Genomic DNA, 10000 nt, shown 5'->3' with positions numbered 1-10000 from the left:
CTCGATGACAGGATTTGCTCAAAGTTTCCTGTCTGCGGGATTTCCAGTTCATTCCAATCAAATATATGTTAGTTTTGTTATGAATGTTTAAAATCAAAACGAATTTAGTAAAAATCCTTTTTAATTCAAAATCATGGTCATGGTTACTACCACATGAATTTACTGCGTCGAGGATGAAGCTGCTCCACAATTGAAAGTTTTTTTTCATATACCTACAAAGAAGTTTAATAGGCAGAATTCCCACTTCTCAGCACATGCAAAACTAACACTCCAACTTCAATGAGTTGCCATTATCCCTGAGTGTATCGTAACTATGTGGCTATGTCCATTATACCAGTGATAATCACAAACTTTTAAACCATAATAATTATTACAAGTTTATTGTATGTGAGTGTGACCATTTGCCTCGGTTACGTAATCCAGTCTACTTGCCATTCATTGTACTTTGTCTAAACTTAGTTTGAAATCACAATCTATTTCGAGTTTGAAAAGCCACAATGACGTAGCGTATATACGAAGGCTCCACTTCAAGTAATGCGATCTTATATTACTAACAGCATTTAGAAAGGCACAGCTGATGGAAAAAAACCAGGTTACTTTATCTTTTTATGAATTAGAAATTCATTCACTTTAACCTAATCATCTCAATTTTTCTTTTTCTACTAACAACACTAACTCAACATTAACGCTATCAATTCGCATAGGATACTTCATTAAACTTAGTTAACTTTTTTCACAAACTGTTTCCAGACCAATCAAAACATTTTCTTTTTAGCTTCAGATCTTCGAGGTAATTGATGACCGTTGTAATTCTTTGAAGATAAATTATGCTCTGAAACCTAAAAGGGCAAGGGAAGGATGGCAGCTCCTTTGACCTCAGATAGTAACTTTGACCTCAGATAGTAACTTTGACCTCAGATAGTAAAGTTCTGTGAACGCGTTCTCTTCTCATCAGTAAATCTGCTCCCTGTGGCGCCATCAAATACCTGAGGGGAAAAAATTAATTGCATAATAATCGACTTGCGGTTGAGACGCACAGAAGAATGAAATGGTGACGTGGCTTCCATTTATATCCTAAAGGACTTCAAAAAGGATCAACTCAAATAAAAATGGTCAGCACAATCACGGTAAACTTCGTCCTCCATTTCTTTCTAGTCTTATGTTCCAATTTAGTTTATTCTTTGGATTTGATTGGCTAACTTGAACATACTTTTACAACTTTGCTATAACGCAAAGAAATAAAAAAAATGGCATGTAAAAATTAGGGCATATTTGGCATTAAATATGTTCATTGGTGATGATAGATTATGCTGAATTGTTTTTCCTATGTTTTAGGAATATGTATAAAAAAATAATTATTTTGCATGCTTAAAAGCATCAACACAATAATTATCTTTCTCTCATTGCCTTTGTCATTGGTTATAAAACATTTTAGAATCGAGAAAAATTGCGAAAGTTCGTCTTATTTAGCTCACCAAAGGAAAATACGAACAGACAGATTAGCATAAAATAATTTCATTGTAATGGCTAACAATTATCATTCAGTAATGACAAATGGCTAATGTCAGATAGCGTTTCAATTGGTTCCGTATAATTACTTAGTAATTATGAATAATTATTATCGAATAATGCTTGCAGTTTCTATATTTGGTTATAACGCATGTTTTTGTACGAGTAACTACGAGTCAAGAAATCCTGTGGCCATATCTCACGCAACGTAAATTAGAACGATAAAAGAAAGTCTTTAAGATATTATAGGCAGCATGAATGCAGGTATAGAATTCCAAAACAACACTTGAAGCAAAGCTGCAGCCTCCAGATTGCATTGATGTCTAGTAAGTACTGCATTGCTGCGTATATTAAGTTGGCTAGGCTCCTTCCACCCAAAATATAATCTATTTTTATTTTTTGGAAGAAAGGGAATTATGCAATATTATGTTGGCCCGTAGGTTTCTTTCACTTTTTTAGTGCAAAAATGACAGCCCAGTCTTTGTTCTTCCGCATACAAGAGACAATGGTGGTAGATGCACCTCACTGTAGGCGTAACTTGAGGTTCTTAGCAGAGTTCCTTTGGCCCCTAGTGCAATTCCTGTCGTTCCCTTTACTGTACGTCAGTTCATATTTCCTTTCTTCCATGATACTTGCCACCTACTCCGAATAATTATTTCATACTGCAACCGCGAGGTTTTCCTCCCATTGCACCTTTAAGAATAATTGACTCGTATTTTCCATTTCAGCACTGAATAACCTCATCAGTCCCGGCGCTTTTCCTTTGACCCAAATTTTATATTCAGTTCCATTTCCTTCCGGGGGCATGGGGGAATTCCAGCAAACTCGGGGTATAGATCAGCATAGTAGTTCTCAACCAGGGTGAATTTCAGAGTTTCAGGGGGTAGGGGGTGGGGTGATTGTCACCAGAGATAGGCAGGCTCACACTGGCTCTAGGACCACAGAAAACTCAGTGTGCATCGGTCCACACTACTGAGAGGTCACGCTGGTCTTTCTCTCCGCTGGCTTGTGTGTTTGCGTTAGTATTTTGTTGTATATTATTTGGAACGCACCTTTTGAGGAAGACAATTCTAAAGTATGGTGAAAGGTGCATGGGCCAAAAATGGTGCGAGATTGGCTAATCTTTACCCAAACTCGCACCATTTACCTTAGGATAGATAGTTATATACTTCATGAACGGGTAATTAAGTAGGCCTGAACACTCAAACATAAAAAATCATGCAATCAATTGTAAGACAGAGGTATGGAAACAACACGTCTCTATTTTAGGCTCAGTTAAAGACTCTGATTACTTAACCACTCTAGAGTCAATATATATTAAACGTCTTGGTCCCTCATTGAATAGTGGAGTTTCATCTTCTCCGGTTTATCTGGCATAGTCCACTTTTTAACTTCTTACCCAAATCTGGTCATTCTACCTCCTTCCTTCTCAACTAACGGTTGGTTGCTTCTTGGTATTTGTTTTTGATTTGTACTTTTTACTTCTTCGTTTTACTTGTCATTAACTTTTAATCCTATCTGTAAATTTTAAGTTAATTTTAGTCTTGTATTAGTTTTTACTTGTTATATTAAGAATCCTGCTTTTATTTAATGTTAATATGTTATATGTTTTTAACTCAACAACTGAAGATGCACATTGTATATGCGAAACGTCTCTATTAAATGTTCTTCCTTCTGATGTGGCTGTCTGCGGTTTCCTGGATGGTTGAATGTGATATATATTGCATAGCCTATATATATATATATATATATATATATATATATATATATATATATATATATATATATATATATTTGTGTGTGTGTGTGTGTGTGTGTGTGTGTGTGTGTGGTAATGAGAAAAGGGACGAGAGAGTAAAGAAAAAACGACGGAAGGGCACATAAAAATGAGAGAAAAAAAAATCAAGTACATTCGAGAGAGAGAGAGAGAGAGAGAGAGAGCCTAGCGTTTTCTGAGCAAATTGATATTTACCAGACATAACAGACCAGTCCACAGTAGGTAGAACAGCTAACGACGGTAGTAAATTGTTTGTAATCGGGACGAAATCGAGATTTGGCTAAAAGCAGGATCCACCTGTTGTTGGGTGAGATCCCGGAAGTTGTCGGGGATGGATGAAGTGGCCAGTGACCGGCGATATCCTTAGAGGGAGGCTGAGGCGCTGAACAACCAAAGTGAAATTAATAAGTAGAAGAAAAAGAAGAAATAATCTGACCGCCCTAGAACTGGAATACTGGAAGATGTTGTAGACGAAGGAAAAACGATGGGGATAACAAAGGACCTTCTAACGTTCTTTTGAAGAACTTTTAATAAATTGTTTTCCTTTGAAGGAGGGCGCAAGAACCGAGTGCCTCTGTCAGCACAGCTTCCAATAAGAAATGAAGAGTTTTTGTTCTGCCTCTTTCTTATTTCGTGTTCCTGGAATCTCATAACTTTTTTTTATGTTTCAAAGGACGTCTGTCATTGCCTCTTAGATTCCATTATCTTCTATTTTTTTTGCTAAGTTTTCCAGCTGAACCATTTATGATTATATCTATTTTCTTGATTCCCAATATTTGGCCTTATTTTATTTCTCATGAGGTTTTTCCAACCCTTTTCTTCAAAAAATGAAACATACCTGGCTAATACTTCAAGAAATAAATTTCGTGATGTGCATGTAGAAAGACAGATAAGGAGAAAGATAGAACACACACACGTACACGCACATACACACACACGCACATACACACACACACACACACACACACACATATATATATATATATATATATATATATATATATATATATATATATATATATTATATATATATATATATATATATATATATATATATATATATATATATATATATATATATATATATATATATATATATATATATATATATATATATATATATATATATATATATCATAAATATATATATATATATATATATATATATATATATATATATATATATATATGAATATATATTACTCGCATTAAGCTACAAATGTCCTTAAATATCTAATTCACTCTACCTCGGAATTAATATATTTTCACATATGTTAAGCGAATGGGATTTTTTTTAGTTGATAGGAAATTCGTCGGCTCATGGGCACGAACTAGGGAACCAAGAATTTAGGACGTGTAGTGAAGCTCTTTACCAACAAGGCTATCATGGGAGGTATGAGTTAACGCCGCCTCTCACCTACAAATCCCTGTTGCGCTCAGGTATTCGTTGTTTTAGAGTCGGCATCAACCCACCTCGACCTTGATAACTTATACCTCTCGTGATAGCCTTGTAGCTTCACTGTACAGTCTTGAATTCTTGGTTCCGTGGTTCGCGCCCATCGGCCGACGAATTTCTTATCAACTAAAAAATTCCTCTTCTGATAACATATATGAAAATATGTTAATTCCGAAGTAGAGCGAATTAGATATTAAAGGACATTTGTAGCTTAATGCGTATATGAATCACGGTGATGTGATAAGACTTATATATATATATATATATATATATATATATAGATATATATATATGTATGTATATATATATATATATATATATATATATATGTGTATGTGTGTGTGTGTGCTTTTTTTATACATGTGTGTGTGAGAGTGTGTAGATACATATCTCAACGAATTATTCGCTCTTCTGATAACTTCCACAACACCAGCTGCTTCATCAGCTAATTGCGGAACGGACTACACCGTCGTAAAGTAATTTTTAAGAACAATTAACAATCTAAAGTTCCAACTACAGCCCTTTCGAGGCTGGGTATTGCTTAAATACTACTTAATTATTTCTGTATGACAGAATATGATGTGAATAATCTTTTATTTCTAAGGCACCATTCCTTAAGTGATTAGACATTTGGTATATTTTGCTTTACCTACCAAGCAGACGTAAGTACAGGTTACCTAAACGCGCAGACAGGCAATTTACACTCGGGGGGCCAATGATGAGATGTGGAGATTTCCACAAGGGCTTCTTCAAAATTGTGAGAGTTCCATCATTAGGTGGTCACTATCAGGCCTCATAGTGAAGCACAATACAACTATGCTCATTCTACATGCTGCAGGATTTCTTGCTGATCATTGCCCTCACCTTGCAGTGGCTTGATCTTAGGCAATAACGCGCTCATGCACTTGGTCTGAGAGTCACTGGAAAATCAGATTCATCTTGATTGGTTATCTCTGGTCATGGGACATGACCTTACTGTCTAGAAGTTGGCTCATTTTTTAAAAAATGGCCAATGATTCAACATCTAAAGGCATCCTCCTTTCTAGGACTCTACCTGGCTAACAGGGTTGGTTACTGTGCGTCTCTCCAGATGACCATTTTGTCACTTGTGACATTCTGCTGGTATAGTCTAGACTAGAACAAAACGCTTCAAGAAGAGCTGATAAGAGAAGGAGAGAAGTGTTTCTGGCTACTTGTGAGCTAGGCAATGAATTTCATGGGTCGTCTAGTCTTAAAAAAGATTGCTAAAATGCTGAAGACCCTTAGGTATAGATTAAGACTAGGTTCTGGCTATTCTCCAACATTCTCATTGGACAAAGCTCTCTTCTTCTTTGTAAATTTTATGTTAAATTTAACATTAGCTCTGTTAAAATAAGTTAGTAATAATATTGATTAAGTTAGAGTTCGGCAAAATATAAATGAAAAAAATTATTTGGAATTTATGAAGTTAAGTTACCTCGGGAATGTGGATGCAGACATATGTAAGCACATATGTTTGATGGACTTAAAATGCGTTTGAGTGTCTGGTCAACTCTGTGCAAATATAATATCTGCTTTCTTCTATTAAACATAACTGTATTATTTCCATTCGCATAGTTGTTTCCCACCCTTGCACTCCACATATTGATTTAATGCAACAAAGTTACCCAGTAATATGAATCCCTTCGATCATCAGTCCCTCTTTTACCGACTATCTTTACCTGTCCCACGGTTATGGTACTAATCTTACCACAGTCCCCTAGAATGAAACAAATTCCCTGATCTTTAGATTATATAAGGAATTTCTGCATTACTGGAGAGTATAGGAAAGTATATATATATATATATATATATATATATATATATATATATATATATGTATATATATATATATGTATATATATATATATGTATATATATATATTATATATATATATATGTATACATTTATATATTTATATATATATATATATATATATCTATATATATATATATATATATTATATATATATATATATATATATATATATATATAATATATATATATATATATGTATATATTTTATATATATATATATATATATATATATATATATGTGTGTGTTGTGTGTGTGTGTGTGTGTTGTGTATACATATGTATATTACTAGTAGTGGCGTGGTTCTTTGAAACTGGACAATGCTCGATGTTCACGAAAAATCTGGAATCATCTAGAGAAACGAGGCAAAGCGACAAGTAAGCATTGTGGGCTGCAAATTATAAGCAGTCCATGAGACTTGATCAAACCAGTTGCTTAACTTAGTAATGAGGGGCACTAGGCCGAAAATAAAGAGCAGAGGCAGTCAAATAGGTAATCCTACAGTTTGGGGGGTTCAAAATGCTTTGCGTTACGTAAAGTCAAGAAGAGCGCCCAGATTTATCAAATTATTATTGAATCATGGAAAACAGTGAAAAATAAGTAGTTTTTCTGCTTACAGAAGCAGAGATTGTTGAAAAAAAAACACTCAACGGGAATAAAAGGGGAACGTTTATAAACGAAAACGTGTCCAAGGGGATACGAACCCATAGAATTTTGAGAAATCGTAAATCTCCGCTTCTGAAAGTGGATAAACTATTTGCTTGTTGTGCTGAGCTTTATTCCTTTTGTTTTTATTTTTACAATGTCTGCTTCTGTAAACAGATAAACTACTAATTTTTTAGTAAATATACTTCTGTTCGCAGATCTGTCGAAAGAAGAAATGGCAAATAGGAAAGAAAACTTGAACAAGCATTGACGAGGGAGCAGTGAATGTGGCCCTCTAAACTGTAGGATTGTCGTCAAGTATTAATAAGAAAAGATGACTGACTATACTCTGTTTTTTTCCATCTGTCCACCCGCGTGTGGTCCTCGCGCATGGTAACACTGCGTCCCGGGCTTTAAATAGTTACGCTATGTGTAAGTTTTAGGTAAATAAAAGGATATCTGGGTGTACATTTGCAACTTAAAAGTGTTTTAATAATTTACTCTATGCGAATTACACCGTTAATGTTCGAAATAGGATATTGTTGTTATTGTTGAATATAAGCTGCCTTTTCAGGGTGGCGAAAGGAACAGCCAGACGCAAATTCCATTAAACAGATGCTAAACCAAGTTATGTCATATCGTATCTGGCTAAAACGTACTTTATAAAAATTAAAAGTACACACTGATATACTTACGTGTAATGAAGTAACACGTAGCTTAGTAGCAGAGTAGGTGTGGTCCAATAAAGTTGACATCTTGCAATACCTAATGAACAGCAAGCGAAGCAATTTTCCCGCCACTGCGTCTGGCTGTTCCATTCGCCACCCCGGAAAGGCAGCTTACATAAGAATATCCTATTTCAAATATTAACGGTGTAATTCGCATACAGTAAATTATTAAAACACTTTTCAGTTGCAAATGTACACCCAGATAACCTTTTATTTACCTAAAACTTACACATAGCGTAACTATTTAAAGCCCGGGACGCAGTGTTGCCATGTGCAAGGACCACAGGCGGGTGGACAGATGGAAAAAAACAGATTATAGTGCAAAGGATTTCCTTGAGGTTTGGTTCATTTGTTCCTCATTCTCTTATAATCTCTTCTAAGTAAAATTTGTTCACGTGAATACACTGCTAGGAATTCCCCCTTAATGAAGTCCGTGACATAACTAACGAGGACACATTACCAAAACGGAGGACTAAACAGTGGTATAATCACGGTCTAGGTATATACCTAGACCTTGGGTATAATGAATAACTGACAAAAAATTAACAAATATATAATAATCAAATCCGAGTGGAACTTTCTTGTTTGACCGTCCCGGATAGGGGCAAGGTAGGTAGGGTATCGGGAGTGTTGGAGAGACATGAGACATCCACTCTGTCTGGCCAGGGTATGGGCGGCCTAGGATAGGGAAGGTAGGGGAGACATGACACATCCACCCTCCTCCTACAAAACTTGTTTGTCTACCCCTGCCAAGGGTGGGGTAAGTAGGGATTGGGAGGGTATGGAGACATGACGGGCAGCGCCGGGTTCCAGTGCAGCTTAGAGCGCGCTATCAAGCTCATGTTAAATATAATATACTCGGAGTCACTGCGATTTAATGCCGTTAGTTTATAAGAACTACAGTAAATAATTACATAACCAATACTTCATACAAAACGGCATTGGGTAATTTGTTCATATTCTCTGTAAGAAAACGAGGAAGCTAGCTTACAGAAGATATTACTCTCCATGGTTTCGTGATAAGCTGTTTTTCTTTCAGTCCTTAATCTAATCTATTCTAAAGTTATACAGCCGTCCCTCCTACTTTTTTTCGTGACAATAACTGAGATAATCTTTAGTCGCTCAGTAACTTACAATAACGCGAATTTTGTTTTGTTTTGTTTTGTTTGTTTGTTTATATCGTAACTGAAATTTCATTCGAGAATGCTTACGAAGTAAAAAATGATTATAATTGCCTCTAAATGAGTTTATTCTTGTAAAATCTTGAAATGGTGTGTAATTAACCTTAAAATCTCGTACAAAAAATGGTCACCGTGAAATGGACAAATAAAAGACGGTGATCCTTATGGAATAGGAAAAACACACACACACGAAAAACGTTCATTATGATAACGATATGAATAAGAAAGCAACAAATCAAAGTCAAACACTAACGCAAAAAACAAAACGAGAAAGCTGTAAATAATGAACCATCAATATATCCGTAGATAATACTAAAACAGAAAGAGTTAAGATTGTTCAGAAAGATATGCGCGTAATACATGGCCCCTAAAATAATGTGACAAATATTTCTCAGATATGGAAGATTTACATGAAATGGAGAACTTTAAAAATGAAAAGTAGCATTCAAATCTATAATGACCACGATTACCTCTCTCTCTCTCTCTCTCTCTCTCTCTCTCTCTCTCTCTCTCTCTCTCTGACGAACTAATCAGTCATTGTGAATTCGATGTTAGCAGGCAAATTAGGTCATAATTCACACCAGGGAGAGATTTCAAACACGAATGATTATCATTTTCAACAGTTCAAGTGTTTTAACGATGATGGAAACTCAAGAAGAAGAACTAGAAGAAGAAGTAGAAGAAGAAGAAGAAGAAGAAGAAAGAAAGCGACATTTCTTAAAAGGAAAAATTATTTATCGGATGTAACTTTCAACTTTTAGCAACATTAAATATGATTAAATGACGAGAAATGGAAGAAAAAGGATAAACCACAATAACAACAAAACGGAAATACATCCCCTTCAACACGTGACAGATTATTCTTTATT

Source organism: Macrobrachium nipponense, chromosome 5 (genome assembly GCF_015104395.2).
Source record: "Macrobrachium nipponense isolate FS-2020 chromosome 5, ASM1510439v2, whole genome shotgun sequence".
NCBI classification, from domain to species: Eukaryota; Metazoa; Arthropoda; class Malacostraca; order Decapoda; family Palaemonidae; genus Macrobrachium; species Macrobrachium nipponense.
This window is presented reverse-complemented; position numbering follows the sequence as displayed.